Here is a 24,423-nt window from a genome sequence, read left to right as displayed (position 1 = left end):
CTTTCTCTTTCTCTTTCCAGCTTCCTCCTGCTAATGAACTCTCAGAAACTCACATAATTTATATACCTTTAACTTTTCAGCTTTCATAAACTCCAGCCTTAACTTTTCAGCTTTCATAAACTCCAGTTCCCAGGACAATGGGAATATCTGATCCAACCCCATTATCATGGAATTCAGTGGGGGTTTAGCCTACCTCCGCATCTGAACTCGATTCGCTGCTGACACTAAAAATGCTTTTCTCCAACCTCTGCACATGAAGTATTTCTAAGCACATCATCTTCCCTTCTGATTGTAACAGTGTTGTATCAGGGCAGGGGTAACTCCAGTGTTACAACCAGAGACAGAATTTGGATGCACAGATAAAGCTAAATATAACACAGAACATTTTTAACAGATTCAGATGAAACAGTGTTTATTCTTTATACTTATTTTATCTCTCCCCCCTTGGGGCAAATAGCCCTTACTCTGCCATGTCCCAGAAAACCCTCTTACCATTGCATCATCAATAGATCAAGGCAAGGAAAATTCCAGTTCTAGAACCATATACTGTATTAAAGGGAGTCAGGGAGGCTGTGGGGGGCAGGCACTGGATCCTATCCCCCTTTTCTGCAGCCTCCCCACCCCCTTTTCTCCCTAAACTTCCACTAGTGAAATTGCTAGTCTGAGGAAACCCACTGAGGAGCAGGAGGCTTACAAAAGTGTCAGGGGATTTAAACTCCTTTTGCCTCTGAAGCCTCCTGATTTGTCCTCCCCTACTAGAAACAGTGTGCTCATTTTTGGCATGGCTGCACCAGTGGGGGGGGGGATAAGATTAGAATTGGACTCTAAATGGTGCAGTTTAAATGAAATGAATTATTACACTCCCCAGAACTTGATAGAGATACATATTGGAACAAGTATACAATGCTTACACATTCAAGATGACTTTGGGCCCCATCCCATTCAATTTTTCAGTGCTGGTGTAGCTGTGCCAATGGGGCGTGCACTGCATCCTGTGATGGGGAGGCAGTCACAGAGGCCTCCTCAAGGTCTGGGAACATTTGTTCCTTTACCTCAGAGCTGCATTGTGGCAGTACCGGTGCTGGAAAGTTAGATTGGATTGGGCCCACAGAGATTTGCTTTCTGCCTCTGGTAGCCCAAGCCTATGCAAGTCTACTCAGGAGTAAGTCTCATTCTAGTTGATGGGGCTTACTCCCAGGAATGTGTGGATTGAACTGCAGCCTGAAATATGGGTTTGGGGACTTGTAATGGCTATTGATGGATATATTTTTCATGAATGTATCTGAACTTTAGCTAGTGGCTGTCTCCACTGAATTTGGTACGTTACATAAGAACATAAGAACAGCCCCACTGGATCAGGCCATAGGCCCATCTAGTCCAGCTTCCTGTATCTCACAGCGGCACACCAAATGCCCCAGGGAGCACACCAGATAACAAGAGACCTCATCCTGGTGCCCTCCCCTACATCTGGCATTCTGACTTAACCCATTTCTAAAATCAGGAGGTTGCGCATACACATCATGGCTTGTACCCCATAATGGATTTTTCCTCCAGAAACTTGTCCAATCCCCTTTTAAAGGCGTCTAGGCTAGACGACAGCACCACATCCTGTGGCAAGGAGTTCCACAGACTGACCACACGCTGAGTAAAGAAATATTTTCTTTTGTCTGTCCTAACCCGCCCAACACTCAATTTTAGTGGATGTCCCCTGGTTCTGGTATTATGTGAGAGTGTAAAGAGCATCTCCCTATCCACTCTGTCCATTCCCTGCATAATTTTGTATGTCTCAATCATGTCCCCCCTCAAGCGCCTCTTTTCTAGGCTGAAGAGGCCCAAACACCGTAGCCTTTCCTCATAAGGAAGGTGCCCCAGCCCCGTAATCATCTTAGTCGCTCTCTTTTGCACCTTTTCCATTTCCACTATGTCTTTTTTGAGATGCGGCGACCAGAACTGGACACAATACTCCAGGTGTGGCCTTACCATAGATTTGTACAACGGCATTATAATACTAGCCGTTTTGTTCTCAATACCCTTCCTAATGATCCCAAGCATAGAATTGGCTTTCTTCACTGCCGCCGCACATTGGGTCGACACTTTCATTGAGCTGTCCACCACCACCCCAAGATCTCTCTCCTGATCTGTCACAGACAGCTCAGAACCCATCAGCCTATATGTGAAGTTTTGATTTTTTGCCCCAATGTGCATGACTTTACACTTACTGACATTGAAGCGCATCTGCCATTTTGCTGCCCATTCTGCCAGTCTGGAGAGATCCTTCTGGAGCTCCTCACAATCACTTCTGGTCTTTACCACTCGGAAAAGTTTGGTGTCGTCTGCAAACTTAGCCACTTCACTGCTCAACTCTGTCTCCAAGTCATTTATGAAGAGGTTGAAAAGCACCGGTCCCAGGACAGATCCTTGGGGCACACCGCTTTTCACCTCTCTCCTTTGTGAAAATTGCCCATTGACACCCACTCTCTGCTTCCTGGCCTCCAACCAGTTCTCAATCCACGAGAGGACCTGTCCTCTAATTCCCTGACTGTGGAGTTTTTTCAGTAGCCTTTGGTGAGGGACCGTGTCAAACGCCTTCTGAAAGTCCAGATATATAATGTCCACGGGTTCTCCTGCATCCACATGCCTGTTGACCTTTTCAAAGAATTCTATAAGGTTCGTGAGGCAAGACTTACCCTTACAGAAGCCATGCTGACTCTCCCTCAGCAGGGCCTGTTCGTCTATGTGTTTTGAGATCCTATCTTTGATGAGGCATTCCACCATCTTACCCGGTATGGATGTTAGGCTAACCGGCCTATAGTTTCCCGGGTCCCCCCTCTTTCCCTTTTTAAAAATAGGCTTGACATTTGCTATCCTCCAATCTTCTGGCACCATGGCCGTTTTGAGGGACAAGTTGCATACCTTAGTCAAGAGGTCTGCAACTTCATTCTTCAATTCCTTAATAACCCTTGGGTGGATGCCATCAGGGCCCAGTGACTTATTGATCTTTAATTTATCAATGAGGTCTGAAACATCTTCTCTTTTAACCTCTATCTGACTTAACTCCTCGGTCAGGAGGGGCTGTTCGGGCAGCGGTATCTGCTCGAGGTCTTCTGCTGTGAAGACAGATGCAAAGAACTCATTTAATTTCTCTGCCATCTCTAAGTCTCCTTTTATCTCCCCTTTCCCTCCCTCACCACCCAGAGGGCCAACCGCTTCTCTGGCGGGTTTCCTGCTTCTAACATATTTGAAGAAGCTTTTATTATTCCCCTTAATGTTGCTGGCCATGCGTTCCTCATAGTCTCTCTTGGCCTCCCCTATCACCTTCTTACATTTCTTTTGCCACAGTTTGTGTTCCTTTTTATTCTCCTCATTAGGGCAAGACTTCCATTTACGGAAGGAAGCTTCCTTGCCCTTCACAGCCTCTCTAACTTGGCTGGTTAGCCATGCGGCACCCTCCTGGATTTAGTGGAACCCTTCTTTCTTTGCGGTATACACCTCTGCTGGGCCTCTATTACTGTTGTTTTAAGCAGCCTCCATGCACTCTGGAGAGACTGGACTCTTTTTACCCTCCCTTTCAACCTCCTTCTAACCAGCCTCCTCATTTGAGGGAAGTCCGCCCGTCGGAAGTCAAGGGTTTTTGTGAGAGATTTGCCTGGTTTTCTTCCCCCAACGTGCACGTCAAAACGGATCGCAGCATGATCACTGTTCCCCAATGGCTCAGTAACGTTTACATCTCTAACCAGGTCCTGCGTACCGCACAATATTAAATCCAGAGTCACCTGTCCTCTGGTGGGCTCCGTGACTAGCTGCTCTAAGCCACAGTCATTTAGCATGTCAAGAAATCCGGTTTCCTTATCGTGACCAGAACACAAATTGACCCAGTCAATATGAGGATAATTGAAGTCCCCCATGATTACAACCCTGTCCCTCCTTGTCACCTCCCTGATCTGTTTCCTCATTTCAAGGTCCCCATCAGATTTCTGGTCTGGAGGACGATAGCACGCCCCCAGTATTACATCGCTGCACAAGCCTGGTAATTTAACCCACAGAGATTCTACGGTGGAGTCGGACCCACCTTCAATCTCTACTTTGCTGGATTCTATCCCTTCCTTAACATAAAGGGCCACCCCACCTCCAACATGCCCCTGCCTGTCCCTCCTGTAGAGTTTATAGCCCGGGATTGCGGTATCCCACTGATTCTCCGCATTCCACCAGGTTTCCGTTATGCCCACTATGTCAATATTTTCCCTTGTCACCAGACATTCCAGTTCTCCCACCTTTGCTCGTAGACTTCGGGCATTTGCATAAAAGCATTTATACACGGAATGCCCCAGGATGGGCTGCTTATTTGCTCCTTTGTCCCCGCATCCTCTCATTGTGCCAAACCGTCTATCACATCCCATCACCCTACCTTTCCCAATTTCTTCTCCTACCCTGCCTTTGTCTTGTTGTTCTCTAACCTCCCCATCCTCATCCCATAGGGATGAGGAGTCCCGAACTGGATGCCCCTCGGCTCCTGTCGGCCTTCCCCCAGGGATCAGTTTAAAAGCTGCTCTGCCACCTTTTTAATGTTATGCGCCAGCAGTCTGGTTCCATTCTAGTTCAAATGGAGCCCGTCCCTCTTGTACAGGCCCCGCTTGTCCCAAAACGTTCCCCAGTGCCTAACGAATCTAAACCCCTCCTCCCTACACCACCGTCTCATCCACGCATTGAGACCCCTGATCTCCGCCTGCCTAGCTGGCCCTGCACGTGGAACACGTAGCACTTCAGAGAACGCTACCTTTGAGGTCCTGGCTTTCAGCTTCCTGCCTCCAGGACCTCCCAGCTACACTTGCCCACGTCGTTGGTGCCGACATGCACCACAGCCGCTACCTCTCCCCCAGCACTGTCTACTAACCTGTCTAGATGAGAAGTGATGTCCGCAAACTTCGCACCAGGCTGGCAAGTCACCACGCGGTCCTCACATCCGTCGCAAACCCCCCTCTCTATGTTTCTAATAATCGAATCCCCCACTACAAGAAGCCCCCGACCCCCCTCCCGCCGAGGAGTATCCTGAGTGCGCTCGGATACGGGCCCATCCCCTGGAGAAGGGATCCCTCCTAGGGGATTGTTTCCCTCCTCTCCAGGATGACGTCCTCCAGTCCTGAGACTTCCCACCCGGGCAGCCGAGGAGCTGCACGCCTGAGGTTGGGATGAAGCCTGATCGTCCCCGGAAGTCTCCCCACGGTCCTCCTCTGGCTGCCTGCGCTTCTCCAGGTCGGCCACCAAGGCTTCAAGGGAGCGGACGCGTTCCCTGAGACCCTGGAGCTCCTTGCACCGAGGACACACCCATGACTTATGCCCCAGAGGCATATAATCATACATGTGGCACTCGATGCAGAACACTGGATAGCCCCCACCCTACTGCTGGCTGTCTGACTGCATAGCTTTTTTCTTGTTGTTGTTGTTGTTGTTGTTGTTTTATTTAGGGGTCCTTTTAAAAACTGTACACTGGATAGCAGCCCTTTTCTTAAGGGAAGAGGAAGGGCAGTGTATGGGGCCCTGGCCTCCTCGCCCTGCTGCTGAACTCGCCCAGATGCTAAACTCTCGTGCCTTACCTGGCACTTAGTTCCCGAGGCACTGGGTTCCCAGAGGCCACACACGTGGGTTCCCAGAGAGCCTCACGCGATGGCCCGCCTAGCTTTATACTCCTGGCTGGCTCCTCCTCCCTCCTTCCTTCCTGATTGAAAGGGGGCTGGCCTTCCCAGGTGAGTTTACAAAAGCTCAGGAAGGCAAACGGCTGCTGATGGGCGTGACCTACTCTGCAGGCTCCTGAATGGACTGCTTGGATTAGCCTAATGGGGCTCTTAATGGGTTGGGAATTGGCCCTTCCTAGGTTCTTTCCCTCCTAGTTCTGTTCTCTTAGGCTGGACTGTTTTTGTAACCTCAAGCTAGTTTTTATTTGGGTTTGTTTAATTATTTATTGCTCTCCAGATCCTGTGTCCCAATTTACTGACCTGTTTAGGTTATGTTCTAACTTAGATTAAGTTTAACCTGGGTTAAGTATAGGTTTAATTTAAACAAGTAGAAAAACCTGCTTTCCACTTTATCCTCCTCCCTCCCTTCGATTAGGTGCTACCTTAGGTGCAGCTAACTTTCAACTTTGATTTAAATGCCTGACCCTTTGGCTCTTACTCCCGAGTAGGACTCTGCTCTTACTCCCGAGTAGGACTCTGCTCCTACGTTCATTATAAAACCTGACACCATGCTACTAATTCTCCTCCTCTTAGCCTCTTCCCCACAAATAATTAACTGCATATCTGTGGCATATCTGTCAGAGGAAAATAATGCATCACTTGCCTCAAGCACAGCATTGTCCAAGAGGGGAACTCCCAGTTCTCCCTTTACCTCCAACATGTAAACCTGGCCCATGCTTCTCCTTTGAAGAAATCACAACTGGGATGATGCCATTTGTAGTGGAGACTTTTGGGGTGAGAAAAGGATTCCTATCTCTTCCTTACCCATTGATTTCCCCCTGAAACTTCCCCTACCAGTCACCTTTCTTCAGCCTAAGTGCTAAGCTCTTGTTTCCTCACTGGATTGTCAATTATGTAGTGAGGGGATGGACGGGACGGGAGAGGACGGGACGATGACCTTGTGACCTGCTCCACCACATTTTTATATTGCCCAAAGTTCTCCAGTTTTGTGTGATGGGAAAGGAGCTTGCATGCAGCTGCAATTATACGTATTTTAAAACTCATCTCTGTTAATATAAGATTAAACTGTGGAGTGTGATTTGAACTGGTGACTGTGAGGTGTGATGGCTCACACATGCAAGCTTAGCTGCAGCCATCAAGCAGGGAACATACATGTGTGAACTAGTTGTTGGACTGAGGAAATGAACTGGTTTCAGATCTAAACGCAAATTTTTATGAGTTTTCATTGAAATTAGCTGTTAACATCACTTGTTTCATCTTTAGTAATGCAATACATCTCAGAATGTCTTGCTGAGGACAGTGAAGTCAACAAATATTTAATCATTTCATGTGCTTAAAGATCTGGTCATAAATGATGACGGAAGGCCAGAAATTAATAATGATAATGATAGAATCTTGGCTAGATCCTGAATTGTAAGCTATAATGATCTAGCTAGATCCTGAATTGCAAGCCCAGCATAGGTTGTAATAAAGTAATAAAATAATGAGGATGTTGTTTATCACACATGGTATTTCAATTATAACCTTACCTGTTCAGTATTGATCTTTTTGTTTGATGCAGTAAGTAAGACATTCTGAAGCTCCATCCTGGACTGTATCTCAATAAAAGAGAAATCCTCTTAAATTGCCAGGAGCAAGCTCACCAATACTTCTCCCTCTGGCTCCTTCAAGCCACAGCTCCAAATCATACAATACACAAACCAGGCTAGGCAAATATGCCAGTGTGATGTGCCCAGGGGAATGATTGCTACATACTATTTTAATTCTTACAGATAACATTATTTATTCCTTTTGGGAATTCAAGAAAGAGTATTCGGTAGAGGTAGTTTAGCACTAGATACACAACATTTGAGGTATAGAGGAACATTCATAATTATTTTCTTGGACATATTGCAAGTCACAGGATGATAAACACAACCTTAAAATGCCACACCCCGAAGTCATCATAACATACATTGGATCAGGACCAGGTAATTAACATTCCCTCTCTGATAGCTGAAAACATCTAATTAAAAAAGAAAAAGGCAATTATGAAGTGTCCATCTCTTGTGCTTCCCTTATAACTCCTTGCTATTAAAAAAGGAGCAAGTGAGGAAATTGTAGCTCTGTAACTTTGCGCAATGAAAGTGCATTCTGCATGCATTTCCTGATTTGTACGTCTTTCACACTAGTAGGCACACACAGGCATATATAAATATGAAACACATAATGTTCAGAGAGATGGTGCTGAAGCAACAGAATATACATAGAGTGGCAATTACCTGACATATGGCAAGCGTTTCCTCCTCACTAGAGGATGATATTTATGCTCAAATGGTCATTTAATCACAAATCTGTACCATATATTAAAATGAAATATGGGCAAGATAGAAATTCTCCTTATGCTGTGGACAATGACATTACGTTAACTGGTTCTTGATGAGGTTGAATTCCGTAGGAAGGACCAGGTACAAAAATTGGTAATGCTCCTGGACCCCGCCTTAATCCTGGATAAGCAGGTGTGGGCCATGGTTGGTCTTCTGGCTGCACTTGCTCCTGTTCCAGACAGACCTTACCACATGGTTCAATCCTAACTAGTGTCAGGCCAGCGCACGCCATTTACAGCGGTCTGAAGGTTTTCTGCTACTGTAAAATGGCAGATGGCGGTGAGCTGTGCGCGCTACCAATGGCAATTTTTGCAAGTGCTGTTGCAAGAGGTGGAAACACTAGATGGAAATCACCAGACTCAGTTGTACCTGCTGGTACAGGTAAGCATCTGGTGGGAGTGGGGGATGGTTAACAGGGAGGAAAACAGGGGAAACAGGGTGGGCAAATTAGGAGCATTTGGGGGCAGGCGGGGGTATGACAGGAGCAGCTACCCCAGTAACCTAACCCCTGTCATGTTCCTGACATGCCCCTTTAGATAAACAACTTGTGAAGATGAGAGGAACATTGAAGGCCCTCCCTAACTTTTGCAAACTCATACCTAGGTCAAACAAAAATCACCGGGAAATTTTCCATCAGTCTTTATTATTATTTTTAGCAGAGCCTTTACAAATGCCTTAGTGTTTCAACAATTAGTACACATAGAGATGAGCACATATTTTGTACTTAGGTCAGAAGCAGAAGAAAACCAACAGGTGACCAATGAGACCTGATTCCAAGTTGCACAACAGCCACCTCCTACCCTGCGCTGGATACAGCACAGGCTACTCAGCCTTCCTGTTCCAGTGCAGGATATGGTTGGGCTACCCATTGACTGTGTGTCACATCAGACCTTCTCAAGACATTGATCCCATACTTATAACCTGTTTTTCCCAAGCACTCTCCAAAAGGCCCCCTGCACTTCCTAAAGTTATAGGTCAAGGGGTTTAGCAGGGGAGTAATGATGGCATACAACACAGAAACCAGGCGATCCTCTTCCAAGGAATGGTTCGAGGAGGGACGTATATAGGTGTAAATGATGGTGCCATAGAAGATGCTCACCACAGTGAGGTGGGAAGCACAGGTAGAGAATGCCTTGATCCTACCACAGGCCGTGTGGATTTTGAGCACTGCAGAGACAATGAGGATTTAGGAAAGAAGAGTCAGGGAGAAAGGCACAATAATGACACACACAGAGATAGTGAAGTTCATCAACTTGACAAGAAATACATCAGAGCAAGAAAGGTGCAGAATAGGAGGAATGTCACAGAAGAAATGGTCAATTTCATTGGAATGGCAGAAATCTAGGGAAAAGATTAATGCTGTGTTGACAACAGAATTGATGTGGCCAATAATCCATGAAACCGCCAGCAAAACGCCATGGATGGGCTGTCTCAAGAGCAGGGTATAGTTCAGAGGGTGACAGATTGCTGCATAGCGGTCATAAACCATGGCCGAGAGAAGTGCACATTCTGTGCCTCCCAAAATGACAAAGAAATACATCTGGAGAGCACATCCTATGAAGGAGATGGATTTGTCCTCTGAGAAGAGGACCCACAACATCTTTTGAAGTGTGGTAGATGTGTAACAGCTCTCAACAAAAGAGAGATTCCCCAAGAGAAAGTACATGGTCAATAACATTGGACCCACAGAAAGGTAGACCAGCCTTGAGTAGCATGGATGCTGAAATGGAAAAGAAGCTGCACAACCAACAAGACAAGACCATCAGCAGGCAGACTCGGCTGTTCATTATAGCTGTGTATCTCAGTGGGATGCAGATAGCCACAAAGCGGTCCACTGACATGGCAGCCAAAAGAAGGACTTCAGTGGAGCCAGCCACAAAGTAGACATACCCTTGCAGGGCACAGGCAGATAATGAAATTGTATTATCCTTTGAGATAGGCAGGGTGAGCATCTTTGGTGTGTCAGACATAGTGATGATAATCTCCAGCGAGGAGAGGTTCTTGAGGAAGTAGTACATAGGTGTATGGAGACGCTGATCTATCCAGATCAGGAGGATGACCAAAGTGTTGCCAAGCAAAGTCAGTATGTACATGACAAGGAAAAGGAAGAAGAGCGGTTTCTGAAGCTGGAGGAGATGAGAGAAGCAAAGCAGGACAATCTCAGTGACAATAGGCTTAGTGGAGTTGCTAAGCTCCATCTTACCAATACATCTTCATTCCAAATAAAGTTCACAGATTTTGTTTGGCTAAGAAAAAGAGAGAGAAAAATAGTTATAGAATTGAAGATTTGTTTCCTTAGAGGCAAATTTGTTCATTTCATTAAGGGCTTTTCTGAGTGAATATGTACTTCATTAAGAGTTCTTTCTAAACCAGGGGTGTTAAACATAAGGCCTGGGGGCTGGATGCGGCCCGCGGAAGCTTTTTATCTGGCCCTCAGGCTCTCAGTTGCTGAGCCATGCTGCGGTGTTAAACTCATTTGAACTGTGTTATATTTGTTGATATATGTATGTAATTTAAGAGAAAAATTATGTTTGCCACAAAGACAAAAAGACCCCTTTTGTGGTTTCACAACAGACATTATGGTATAAGCATTCATTGACTAGAATTAACTTCAGCAGAGAGAGTTTGAGTCCATAAATGCTTAGGCCTAACAAATCTGACCCAATAAATCTGTAAGTCTTGCAGCATACCATAAGAATACATTTGTTGGCATATTTTTGCAACAATACTAAAACTATATGTATGGAACATTTGACAATCATAGAGTGCCCTCTACTGGTCACCTTAAGTTATTGCTCCAGGTATTTGAATGACTTCAAATATTATTTTGCTAAGTGTCTAGGCAAGTGTTTCTCAACTAGTGGTAAGGGTACCACCAAGTACTTCAGATGGTGTCTGGCAATACTAATGGCTCCCCAGACTAGGAACATGACACAACAAACAGAGGTAGGAGGCTCGGCTCAGCAGGAAGAACTACATAACATGTTTTTCCATGCTCGAAAAAGCCCTCTCATCCACTATGAGCCTCTTACTGGTGTGTGTCGCATTGCATCTGACCTCCCAACCCAAAAGTAACTGGAGATGATGTCATCGCCAGTTACTTCTGGTGGTACTTCAAATAGGTGAACCATGTTAAGTGGTACAGCAGAGGACAAGCATTGAGAAACACTGGTCTAGACTTTGCACCAACATATTTATCTTCCATACAATTTCAATGATCAATCACTTCAGCTGTTTTACCTCTGTCCACTACCTTTTGCTGTCCCATATGACTGCTCCGGTAGTCTTCAAACTAAACTGTGTGTGTGTGTGGGGGGGGGGGGGGAGGGTTAATAAACAATCCCTTTATACATTATGATCCTAATTTTTTTTCTTTGTTTTTTGCAACTGCTGTTTTTTGCCTATGATCTGCTCAGATATCTAGTATGTGGTATTTTCTAGTACGTGCATATTTTCCAAGTGCAAACACTGTTTTTAGAAGTCACAATACAATGCACATTTAGGTGTGCTTCATTTGCCTGATTCCAGTAGCCTTAAGCACACTTAGGGCCCAATCCTATCCAATATTCCGCTGCTGGTGCAGCTGTGCCAATGGGACATGCACTGAATCCTGTGGTGGGGAGGCAGTCACAGAGGCCTCCACATTTGTTCCCTTTCCTCATGGCTGCATTGCAGTTGCACCAGTGCTGGAAAGTTGGATAGGATTGGGCCCTTAGATGGGTGTCAGAATGTGACCAATTTCTTGAGACATTTTAATTGATAATTTACCTCATCCAGAGAGGTCAGGTGAAAAACAAATGAAACTCTCCCCCCAAATAATTCCAAAACAGAATGTAAACAAATTTAACTCATTAACATTTCCCAACTTGACCCTAAACCTCATAGGCCATCCCAATTAGATGGGCCCTCCAAAACAGGCCAGGCTTGAACTATGGTCAGTTTATATATGTTCATAGGTTTTTCATGGCCAGCAATAATCCAACAATTTAACATATCTTTATTTGGGTGAGAAGACCATGGTTAGGTCAAAGAATTAGAATCCATGTTGGTAAAAAGTCCAATGTTTCGTTTTGTAACTTTTTCAGAACTTCATCAGGGAAATGTGCCTAGACAGGACCTGTTACTAGAGAGCAAGTCAGAAACAGCAGTTAAAAAACCAGTACCCTCCAGGTGCTTAAGAATTCCATTTTACTGCTGCATTCTTAAAGCAAACTCAGCCTAATCACAGTATCCCATCTCTACTGGAAACTGCTTCCTTATAAAGCTCTTTAATGTCTGTTCTTTTTAGGATTGGAAGCCAGATATTGTTAATATGTAGAGCCTCTTCTTTTCTGTTGATGTTTTGGGGATGCTTAACTATTTCATTCATTCAGTTTATTCATATGGTCTGTTTATCTATGTCCTGCCTTTCTTCCATAACAGGTGGTATGTATGGAGTTCCCAGAAAGTTTCCTACCGGCATTGACCAGACTCAGGCTTGCTTAGCTCCAGCAAGATGCTTGCCTCTTACGTCCTCCAATGATTCCCTGGGGTGTGTAGTTTGAGTTCCATCTGACTGGGACAACCACCAAAATAGCTTTTCTTTGCCCTCTAAACTGGTCATGTAGATAGAATCTTAAAGACGGGTACAGCTCAGATATTACCCACCTGAGTGGGGTACATGAGAAGTAGCAGCTTCTACGTATCTTCTACGTATCTTTGTTTATGATGTGTACAACATTTTGGTATATTTGAAGTTCACTGCTGTCACATAATATACCTTTCTAGCCTCCCAATCCACCGTAACTCCTCGCGCAGCAATGCAATGTTGCCAGCGCAGGCCACCTGAATCCTGTGGGAAAGTATCAGCTTAGGGAGATCTTCTCAGGGTAAGGGAACAGATGTTCCTTTGCCCCAGAGTAAGCCCATGGAGGCCCAATGGGTCAATTCTGACCTACACCAGTTATATACTGGCACAAATCCACGTTGACTTGGGAACATGAATCAGGCCCAGAAAGGGAGTCAGGGTTTGGTACTTTGGGCCCTAATAGTGCAATCCTATCAAAACTGGGGATAGAGGAGCATGATAACATTTGAAGTGTTCCTGACTTGGTTTTTCTTCATATTTGAATGTTTGATAATCTTCAGGTAAGGCAGTTTTAGACAGTACAGAAGAGTCCAACATCATTTTTTGCCATGAATTCAGGCTGCAATCCTACACACAGTTTCCTGGGAGTAAGTCTTATTGAAAAATATATTTTCCATGATCTGCTTCTTCTAATGCATCACAAATTACGGCAGCACCTTTAATTTGTTTATGAGCAGGAAGTCTAATCTTTCACCGTGGACAACGTTCTTTCTTCCCAAGAAGGCTCAGAAGCGCGGCCTGCATTTCTTTGTTCTTGAAGCTGTAGATCAAAGGGTTCAGCAAAGGAGTGATGATGGTGTATGGGACAGCGATGAAGCGATCCTGTTCCACAGAGTGTGTGGAAGAAGGGCGCATGTAGGTGAAGATGGCTGTGCTGTAGAAGATGCTCACTACATTGAGATGGGAAGAACAAGTGGAAAATGTCTTGATTCTCCCCTTGGCTGTACGGATTTTGAGCACAGATGAAACAATGAGGACATAAGAGAGAACAATGAAGGAGACCGTTGTGATCCTGATGCTCCCAGAGATGACGAAAGTCACCAACTCAGTGAAGGAGGTATCAGAACAGGAGAGATGCAGGATGGGTGGGATGTCACAAAAGAAGTGCACAATCTCATTGGAATCACAGAAATCCAGGGTGAAAACAGAAGCTGTGTTGACAATGGCATTGATATTTCCAATAGCCCAGGAAGTTGTCAGAAGCCACATGCAGGCAGACTGGCTCATGAGCAGGGTGTAGTGCAATGGGTGGCAAATGGCAGCATAGCGGTCATATGCCATGACCGAGAGTAAGGCACCTTCTGTAGCTGCTGTGGTCAGAAAGACATACATTTGGAGTGCACAGCCAGCAAAGGAAATGGTCTTATCCCCTGACAAGAGGTCCCACAGCATCTTGGGCATAGTGGTGGTGATGTAGCAGACCTCTGTAAAGGACAGATTGCTCAGTAAGAAGTACATGGGGGTGCGGAGGTGTGGGTCAGTCTGAATCAGACCAATGATGGTCAGATTCCCTGCCAAGGTGAGCAAATAGATCATGAGTCCTGCAGCAAAGAGAAGAATCTGAACCTGAGGGTCCTCCGCCAGTCCCAGGAGAATGAATTCTTTCAGACTGGTTTGGTTTTTTCTTTACATCCTTCAAATGACTTCGATCTGTAGACAATGCACCTGGACTACTTCAGAGCAATTCTGTCACTGCAGGAAGAGCTGTGCATTTAGGAGGAGGGGGAAACATGATAAGAATTATGTATCAAGGCACTTTACACAGGCTATAAGGGTCTGGTATGACTACACATATCTGCCACATACAGACTGTTGATCAATTACCAACCACATATACAATGTGGTTCTCAAACTGCATGTCATGACCCACCAGGAGGTCATGACCCAATTTTTGATGGGTTGTGGCAGGTGGGTTGTGGTGCCACAAGGCTTTCTAGTACTGCTGCAAGGCATTCTAGGGTGTTCCTGGGCAACTGCAAGGCATTCTGGGGTGCTACCCACTTAAGGGCAAATATGCCTAATGATGGGTTTCAGAAAATGTATTCCTGCAATTAAGTGACACATACCTATACTGTTAAGTTGTGTAGCACATACCCTGGTTTTTTAACTCCCTGGATAGCCCTCCAAATTCCTCCAAGCCCTACTCCCCCTCTTTTCTATCTTCCTTGGTTGTGCCATTATGCATTCCCTTTCCCTTGTAAAGTTTTCCTCAAATCCTTACATTTAGGACCTAGTTATGCAGTTGAATATAGATTCAATCTGTTAAGAGAGTTTGAAGAGCTTCATATGTTAAGCCAGGAGAAGATAAGGCTAAGGGGAGATATGAAAGCTGTTTTCATTTGTCTGAAGGGCTATCACATAGAAGTAGGGAAAGTCATGCTCTCTGTTGCTCCTAAGAAAGAACTGGAACCAGTGGGTTGCAACTAAAGGAAAGTAGTTGTAGGCTAGACATACAGAAGAATTTCTTAACTGTAAAAGCTGTTTGGCACTGAGAAAATCTGTCTCATGCAGTTGTGGGCTTTCCCCCATTGAACATTTTCAAGCAGAGGGTGAATGGCTGCCTGTCAGGGATCCTGTAGTAGTTGCCTGCACTGAGCAGAGAACTGGAGTAGATAACTCCTGAGGTTCCTTCCAACTCTACAATTCTATGAACCTTCAGTACCAGTGGTAGTAGTAGTGCCCAATGCACCATCAAGGGGAAGGTGGAACACAATGGGGGGAAGGTCCAAGACAGGCCTTTGCCCCAGGAGCCTTTGCAACCAGGCACCAGCACTGTATATTTTGGTTCTCACATTAGGAAATATTACATGCCCTTTTTCCCCTCTTTTGTTTGCAAGGCAAAAATGAACAAGCAAACCTTGTCAATTCCACTGCAAGGATGTTGTCAAGTGGCAATTCTGAAGTCCATAAATGAATCTTCATTTCATTTCTGTGCCCTCTTCCCCCATCTGTAATCCACTGTGACTTTTTGAAGATAACTAACCCCAACCAATTGTTGAGATGTTGCAACTTTTTCTAAGCTAATTTCCCTGTGCGTCAGTTGACATTAGTCCTTTTGAGAATTCACTCTAGTCATTAAAACTATCTCAACTGGGAGATAACAATAAGGGGCCAAGTGGGAAATCATTGCAATCAGTAGATAGGATACAGTGTTTTACTCTCACTTTATGTTTCCCAGCTGTACATTTAAAGCAACAGAAAACTTCAAAAATGTGATTGAAGTGTGACTACTTGTAGAAATCTTGAGTCATATCTGATGGTCGGAGTCAGACTTGATGAGTCATGATGTTCCAAGTCTCCTCTCCCTATCTTTTCTTAAACTGAAATGCACTCTTGTAAGTTCTCTTGCCATTGGTTGGCTAAAAATTGCCTCCCCAAACATATTTTCTCTCCTTGATGAAAAAGATACAGGGTACTGCACATTTTCACATGTGGGTGGAAATGAAGAATGTATCCTGGTTAAAGTCATTTTTAGCAGCTATAACTTAGGCAGTGGAAAGGGATTAGAGAGCATCTCCTCACCCACATTTCCACTCACATTTCCACGAACAGATTTCATTTTATTAAACCATTAGGTAAAAAACAACAAGGAATGCTATTTTGTCCATATCAAGTTTGACCCTCCATCAGAATATCCTGTTACAACATCATCTGTCAACATTGATCCTTTTCTCCCAATGTAGAGCTATGCTTCTTTGTACTGTGTTTTCGCTTCAAACCAACCACTTTTGGAAGATTTTTGTCATGGTGTCAGCCAAATTTCTCAAGGCCCCTTTGTCATTGGTTGTTGAACTCAGCCCTACCACCTTTAAATGACCATGAGCAATAGAAAGACCACAGACCACACCACAGACACCAGGGTTAAGCTGAACAAGAACAAAGATTTTTATTGAGAAAGAGATAAAAGGTAAAGCTTTGTTGTATAGAACAAAGACCCCCAGGACATACACCTAGGTATTCCCCTTCCTCAACCCTCTGCTGGGTCAGGCTATTGAAAGGGAAAGGTAAGCATGGTTTTGCCCTTTGGCTGATAGTCGGCTGCTGAAAAGTTGGAACTTGGGGCAGAACTGTTTCTGATTGGGAACTTGGACCACAGATGGACGTTTGGGTCTTGACTGGAGCTCAAGTGACTCTCAAGACAGGTAAGGTTTCTCCCTACAAGCCCTCCTCCTGGAGACTCTTCACCAGCCTCCTTCCTCTGCCACTCACAGAGAACTGGGTGCCAAAAGCTGCAGTTTGCTGTCCTTTTTATACGCTGGTCTCCTGGAACCTTCCAGCTGTGCAGCCAATCAGAAGCTGCTTATTTGCATAACTGTCACCAACTGTCTGCAACTGTCAACTGGGTGGGGATGAGGAGGAGGGTTTAACTCTATATTAACCAATTCCCCCCCACATGGATTTTTTTGACTTCATAGTCTTCTAAGCGAAAGATAAAGATACTTTTAAATAGCATTTTCTTTAACCATTTTTCTTCATTTCAGGATCCCGCAGTAGCCACTTTGACAGCCTCATGTGCCAGGCAGTGTAGGATTGGGTTGTAAGACTGCAATCCTATCCACAGTATCCTGGGAGTAAGCCCTATTGATTATAATGGGACTGGCTTCTGAGTAGATATGCATAGGATTGGGCTCTAACACCTCCTACTGTTCTTGTAGAAAGTGAAAGCCCTGCCCACAGGTTGTTCTGCTGGTGTGTGTGTGTGTGTGTGTGTGTGTGTGTGTGTGTGTGTGTGTGTGTGTGTGTGTGTGACTTCAGGACTTATTGCCCATATATTGTTCCAACAGACTTTAACTGCCACTTGGAAAAGGGCAAGAAATTTTTGCCTCAGAGGGAAGAGATTTAACTCTTTTAAAGTCACTTATCTCCTCCTTTACACTAGTTTACGAGGGTGGCTAGAAGATGGCTACCAGGACTGTACTACGCAACAGTGTTCCCTTGGTGAACCCTGTCATTCTCCTTTAATTTAGACAGCTGGAGTCTTTTTGTAGAACACAAATTTGCTCACTCTAATGATCTACAGCGCAATCCTATTTTGCACTGGAACAGGCAGACCAGGAGGCCTGTGTTGTATCCAGAGCAAGATTGGGGCCAGAATCGGCTCAGCCAGAGGCAAGGGGAAGCTCTTCCCCTTACCCCCGGGTAAGCCACCACAGCCCAAATGGATCTCCTCAGACCTCCGCCACCTCAGGAGGTGGCACAAGTCTGAGGAGAATGGCGCAACTTGGAGCCACTCCGCACTGCTTGGGGAATTGGGTTGGGATTTGGCATAACTGCCGGGTTCAGCCCTGCCTCCCGCTCGCTTCCCACCCACCCCCTGGAACACCTTCTGCCCACTCTCCCCCCACCCCGGAACGCCTCCCTCCTACCTGCTCCCCGACTCCTTCCTGCCCTCCCCAGATCCCTGTGTTGGCCAAGCTCCCCTGATGCAACCTTCCTTCCCCATGTCAGCACGGAAACTGGATGCAGCGTCCATAGGCCAGTGTGTGTCCTTGTGCTCAGGACTCACGAGGAAGCCAAATGTGCTTTACGTCCCGTTTGCGACTCTCCTGGGCTGGCACCAGGGACTTGCGTCAGCACAGGACACACTCAAGATTGCGCCCTTAAACATTAACTCAAGATGTTCCAACAATGTATCTTTCTGCATGTAAGTGCTGCATTCACAGTTGAAAGCAAAATGTTGGGCAACATGCGAAATTATGCTTTAAACTCATCCAACCATGAAAGCCTTAGTATGTTTGTAATATATCTTTCTGTTATTTACAACATTGCCTGTCACTAAATTTACACTGCTACCTCCCAATGTTAAACATTCTCAGATGTTCCCATCAATTTGCCAGATACCAGTATATGAGTGAGGGATGTTTTGTCATGGGTATTGTTGCAGAAATGGCTCTGATCATGAAGAAATAACAATAATAATATGTGCAAAGTTAGAGTTTCTGAACTGCAATGTATTTCATTTCTAATCATACACTACAGACCACTCAGAAATCAACTGAGTGCAGTTCCCTAAATTGAACAGAGTTAATACACACCAAATAAACAAAAGAATAAACATTCAAATCGATAAAAACAAATTGTTACATATTTTAAAAGACATTTCACTGTGTTTTGGACTGTTCAGTTATGCAGGCTACAACTCCCAGTCATTCTACCATCTCTTATCAAAGATTCTGCAAAGGGCACCTTGGACATCTTTGTTCCTGAAGCTGTAGTTAGTAGTTGGCAACCTTCAGTCTCGAAAGACTATGGTATCGTGCTCTGAAAGGTGATTCTGGAACAGCATCTAGTGTGGCTGAAAAGGCCGATTCGGGAGTGACAATCCCTTCCACACTGGGAGCAAGTGCAGTCTGTCCCTGGCCTGTCTCCCTGGCTATGGGCCTTCCTTCTTTGCCTCTTAGCCTCAGACTGTTGGCCAAGTGTCTCTTCAAACTGGGAAAGGCCATGTTGCACAGCCTGCCTCCAAGCGGGCTGCTCAGAGGCCAGGGTTTCCCACTTGTTGAGGTCCACTCCTAAGGCCTTCAGATCCCTCTTGCAGATGTCCTTGTATCGCAGCTGTGGTCTACCTGTAGGGCGCTTTCCTTGCACGAGTTCTCCATAGAGGAGATCCTTTGGGATCTGGCCATCATCCATTCTCACGACATGACCAAGCCAACGCAGGCATCTCTGTTTCAGTAGTGCATACATGCTAGGGATTCCAGCACGTTCCAGGACTGTGTTGTTTGGAACTTTGTCCTGCCAGGTGATGCCGAGAATACGTCGGAGGCAGCGCATGTGGAAAGCATTCAGTTTCCTCTCCTGTTGTGAGCGAAGAGCATGACTCGCTGCAGTACAGAAGTGTACTCAGGATGCAAGCTCTGTAGACCTGGATCTTGGTATGTTCCGTCAGCTTCTTGTTGGACCAGACTCTCTTTGTGAGTCTGGAAAACGTGATAGCTGCTTTACCGATGCGTTTGTTTAGCTCGGTATTGAGAGAAAGAGTGTCGGAGATCGTTGAGCCAAGGTACACAAAGTCATGGACAACCTCCAGTTCATGCGCAGAGATTGTAATGCAGGGAGGTGAGTCCACATCCTGAACCATGACCTGTGTTTTCTTCAGGCTGATTGTCAGTCCAAAATCTTGGCAGGCCTTGCTAAAACGATCCATGAGCTGCTGGAGATCTTTGGCAGAGTGGGTAGTGATAGCTGCATCGTCGGCAAAGAGGAAGTCACGCAGACATTTCAATTGGACTTTGGACTTTGCTCTCAGTCTGGAGAGGTTGAAGAGCTTTCCATCTGATCTGGTCCGGAGATAGATGCCTTCTGTTGTAGTTTCAAAGGCCTGCTTCAGCAGGACAGCGAAGAAGATCCCAAACAAGGTTGGTGCAAGAACACAGCCCTGCTTCACACCGCTTTGGATGTCAAAGGGGTCTGATGTGGAGCCATCAAAGACAACAGTGCCCTTCATGTCCTTGTGGAAGGATCTGATGATGCTGAGGAGCCTGGGTGGACATCCAATCTTGGGGAGAATCCTGAAGCGGTAAATAAGAGGGTTCAACAGGGGGGTAATCATTGTATACAGTACGGAAACCAGCTGCTCCTGTTCAACAGAGTGGCAGGAAGATGGAGTTAAGTACATGAAGATGATGGTACCATAGAAGATGCTCACCACAGTGAGATGGGATGCACAGGTGGAGAAAGCTTTAATCCTACCTTGAGCTGTGCGTATTTTGAGCACAGAGGACACAATAAAGATGTAAGAGAGAAGGGTAAGGAAGAAGGACATAGTAATGCCACATCCAGAGATAGTGAAGGTCATCATTTTGCCCAGTGTTGTGTCAGAGCACGAGAGGTGAAGGAGGGGTGGAATGTCACAGAAAAAGTGATCTATCTGGTTGGAGTGGCAGAAGTCAAGGGAGAAAATGAAAGCAGTGTTAATGATGGAGTTGACACTTCCAATAGTCCAGGAAATCATTAGTAACCCTTTGCAGACTGGTTGACTCATGAGCAGGGTGTAGCGCAGTGGGTGGCAGATGGCTGCATAATGATCGTATGCCATGGCTGAGAGGAGGACACACTCTGTGCCTCCTAAGGTGACAAAGAAATACATCTGGAGAGCACAGCCTATGAATGAGATGGTCTTGTCTCCTGTCAAGATGTTCCAGAGCATCTTTGGAACAGTGGAGGAGGTGTAGCAGAACTCAATGAATGAGAGGTTGCCACGGAGGAAGTACATTGGTGTCTGGAGGCAACGGTCCAACCAAATCAAGGTGATAATGATTAGATTCCCTGCCAAGGTTAGCAGATAGACTAGAAGGCCTATGAAAAAGAGAAAAATCTGTTGTGCTGGGTCATTGGATAATCCCAGCAAGATAAACTCTCTGATGAGACTTGTTTGGTTCAATGTCATTCTGTTCTTCTTTGATCATCTTTGTCATGAAACTGTAGGACATCTTTGCTTTGAGACATCACAGCCGTCGTAGATGTAGATTCATGAAGGGGAGGCATAGATAAACGGTCGCCATCAATTACATGGTAGATCAGAACCATCAGTGTTCTACTTTTCACCAAATCCATTTCAGTAAATGGTAGAACCATTGGAGGAAGAGAAGCAGTTGCCTTGGGCAACTGATAAAAGATCAGTTGCCTTGGGCAAAAGATAAAAGAAGATGGAGAGGAGGAGGAATACTTGCCTGGGACTTACTTCCAAAAGATGAAACCTGAAATACATTGTGGTTATATAACAATGATGTTCATTTTTGGTTCCATTTATAAATATGGTGCTAAGTCAGAATTCAGTTTTGCTGGATGCAACCCAAAATTAATATGATTACTGCCCTCCACGCTGTAAACCTCCCTCCACCCTTAAAAAATTCTGCCACTTGTATTTTAAAACGGAGGCTATTTTTTAAAAATAACTCACAAAAAGTTCAGATAAACATCAAAGATACTTGATACAAATTTATATAATCCATCCAAAGCATGTAAGGTGAGGCTGAAGAACAAATTACCTTTCTATTTGCATGTTATCTGAGGACTGAAGAAAGCTAAGCATATTCCACAGAAGAATCAAATCACCCAGAACTCTCTTTGCATGTCTGTTTGCTACCACCCTGTGTCAGAATGGTCAAAGACATAGCCGAAGGGATTCTGGGCTTCTTGTACCCAGTTTGGAAAACAGGCTGACACAGTGTCATTTAGAAGGCATCATCCTCTTTATTTTTATCATTTGTCATTGCAAGCCTGGATCAATCTGTTCCCCATTGCTCCCTTCCACTGCAACCTGGAAAGGGCTGGTGGCATGCAGAGCCAAATATGTTTGGTTGCTTAAAATAAATCAAATAAAAATTTTAAAAAATTGTAATTCCTCCAAAAAGGTACTGCCATGAACATAATATATGTACATACACACTATGCATTATGGAGTGAAGTCTATGGAATATTACTCAGTACCACCAAGAAGGTGTCAAAATAAACACAATTGATTAAAACGAATGTGAAAAGGTATAAAGAACATCCAGTGATTTGCTTCACCTGGTTTGAGTTGTTAAGTTGTTGCATCTTAAGCATTTCTGAACACCAACTTCAGCATTTTCCCTTTGCTTGCTCCAGGATACAACTCAAGGTACACTACATTACTCTAGGCATAGTAAATATTCCAGTGAGGCTTGTCCAGGGGGATTGTATACTCCAAACCTTCTTGGTCTCTGTGGACACCATCATTTGTTCCATGTGGGAACGGAAGTTGCAGTTTTTCTCTTGAGACAAATTAATAAACAACTCAAAAAGCCGCAAGGAACATAGTCCATCTTCCTTAACATTTGTAGTCACAGATAGGAAAAAAGACAAATATAATGGGATTTTCTATCAATCTTTACTATTTTTAGCCATTGAAACATCACTGTTATGCATGGTACACATTTGAATAACTAGTACACATATACTATAACAGGAAGAGGTCAATATGACCAAATAAGGCCCCATATAAATACAGAAAATAAATAAATAAATCAAAAGTATGACTCCAATAGAGGTGGCAATTGATTTGACAGTTGTTTGACAATCAAATCAAAGTTGAGATTTTATTCTTCCTGCCAAACTCAGAAAGCCACTAGACTCAGTTAAAGTGGATAATGTGTTAGAGTTGATCTGAGGAAAGTCACATTCAAATCTCAACTCACCTATGAAGCCTTTTGGGTGACTTAAGCCACAATCTGGCACCATAACCTGCCAACACAAATACACACACTTGCCAAGGAGGGTAACAGTTGACCTCATTTAAAAGACAGCCCAAACAGTTTATTTTAAACCATACAGAGGTTTCCCTGATGAGGGGGGTGCCATCATGGACCTTTGCCCCGGGCACAGGGCTGGGGAGGTCCACTGCTGCCCATCACTATAACCTACTCTTCCCAAGGGTTCTCCAAAGTGCCCTCTGCACTTCCTTGTTCCTAAAGCTGTAGATCAGGGGGTTTAGCAGGGGAGTAATGATGGCATACAACACAGAAACCAGGCAGTCTTCCTCCAAGGAATGGTTTGTAGAGGGTCATATATAGGTGTAGATGATGGTGCCATAGAAAGTGCTCACCACAGTGAGGTGGGAAGCACAGGTGGAGAATGCCTTGATCCTACCATGGGCTGTGCGGATTTTGAGCACTGCAAAGACAATGAGGATGTAGGAAAGAAGAGTCAGGGAGAAAGGCACAATAATGACACACACAGAGATAGTGAAGTTCATCAACTGGACAAGAAATACATCAGAGCAAGAGAGGTGCAGAATAGGAGGAATATCACAGAAGAAATGGTCAATTTCATTGGAGTGACAGAAAGTTAAGGAAAAGACCAGTGCTGTGTGGACCATAGAATTGATGTTGCCAATAATCCATGAAATGGCCAGTAAGCCCCTACATACAGACTGTCTCATGAGTATGGTGTAGTGGAGTGGGTGGCAGATGGCTGCATAGCGGTCGTGTGCCATGGCTGAGAGCAGCAAACACTCTATGCTACCTAAAGTGATGAAGAAATACATTTGGAGTGCACATCCTATGAAGGAGATGGTCTTGTCCCCCAACAAGAGATCCCACAACATCTTTGAAAGTGTGGTGGAAATGTAGCAGATCTCAACAAATGAGAGATTACCCAGGAGGAAGTACATGGGAGTTCTGAGGCATTGGTCAACCCCAATCAACATAATGATGACAGCATTTCCTGCCAAAGTCAACAGGTAGACTAACAGACCTATAGCAAAGAAAAGACTCTTGTTCTTTGGGTCAAGAGAAAATCCTATGAGGACAAATTCTGTGATTCTTGTTTGGTTCAGTCTTTGTGTACAATTGGTGGAGTCCATCTTCATTTAGGTTTCTTTGGTAGGAGAGGACAGTGGTTTCAACTTTTAATGTTGGCAGTTTCATAAAGAAAAAAAAGGAGACACATAGTCATTGACTTTGTAGTCTGGTCACCTTCAACAAAGTCACTTTACACTGAGGCAGCAAGATAACATGTACTAGGTCCAGTATCCCTGATAATGTCCCTATGGTGTGCATTTAGCCCTATGGTGGCTTCCCATGGGCAGCTGTGCAGTGCTCAGTGATGATATCTCACAAAGTACATTGGACTATTTTACAGCTTGTTTGGATTCTGAAAACTATTTTGTTCTCAAGTAGCAGTGAATACTCAGGTTCACTTAGGTGATACTAATAATGTACTCTTGCTTTGTAATTTTTTATGGGTTTTTTATTTTTCACAAACATAGTAAACATTG

At 44.7% G+C, this 24,423-nt stretch overlaps 2 pseudogenes; both read right to left on the bottom strand.

Moving 5' to 3' along the window:
* Positions 1-13,373: 13,373 nt before the first annotated feature.
* Positions 13,374-14,315, bottom strand: LOC136653158 (olfactory receptor 5F1-like; annotated as a pseudogene).
* An 8,743-nt stretch (positions 14,316-23,058) lies between these two features.
* On the bottom strand, positions 23,059-24,009 carry LOC136653157 (olfactory receptor 5G9-like; annotated as a pseudogene).
* Positions 24,010-24,423: the final 414 nt, after the last annotated feature.

This window comes from Tiliqua scincoides, chromosome 5 (genome assembly GCF_035046505.1).
Source record: "Tiliqua scincoides isolate rTilSci1 chromosome 5, rTilSci1.hap2, whole genome shotgun sequence".
NCBI lineage: Eukaryota > Metazoa > Chordata > Lepidosauria > Squamata > Scincidae > Tiliqua > Tiliqua scincoides.
Note: the sequence above shows the minus strand (reverse complement) of the source record. Positions and strands in the feature narration are given on the sequence as shown.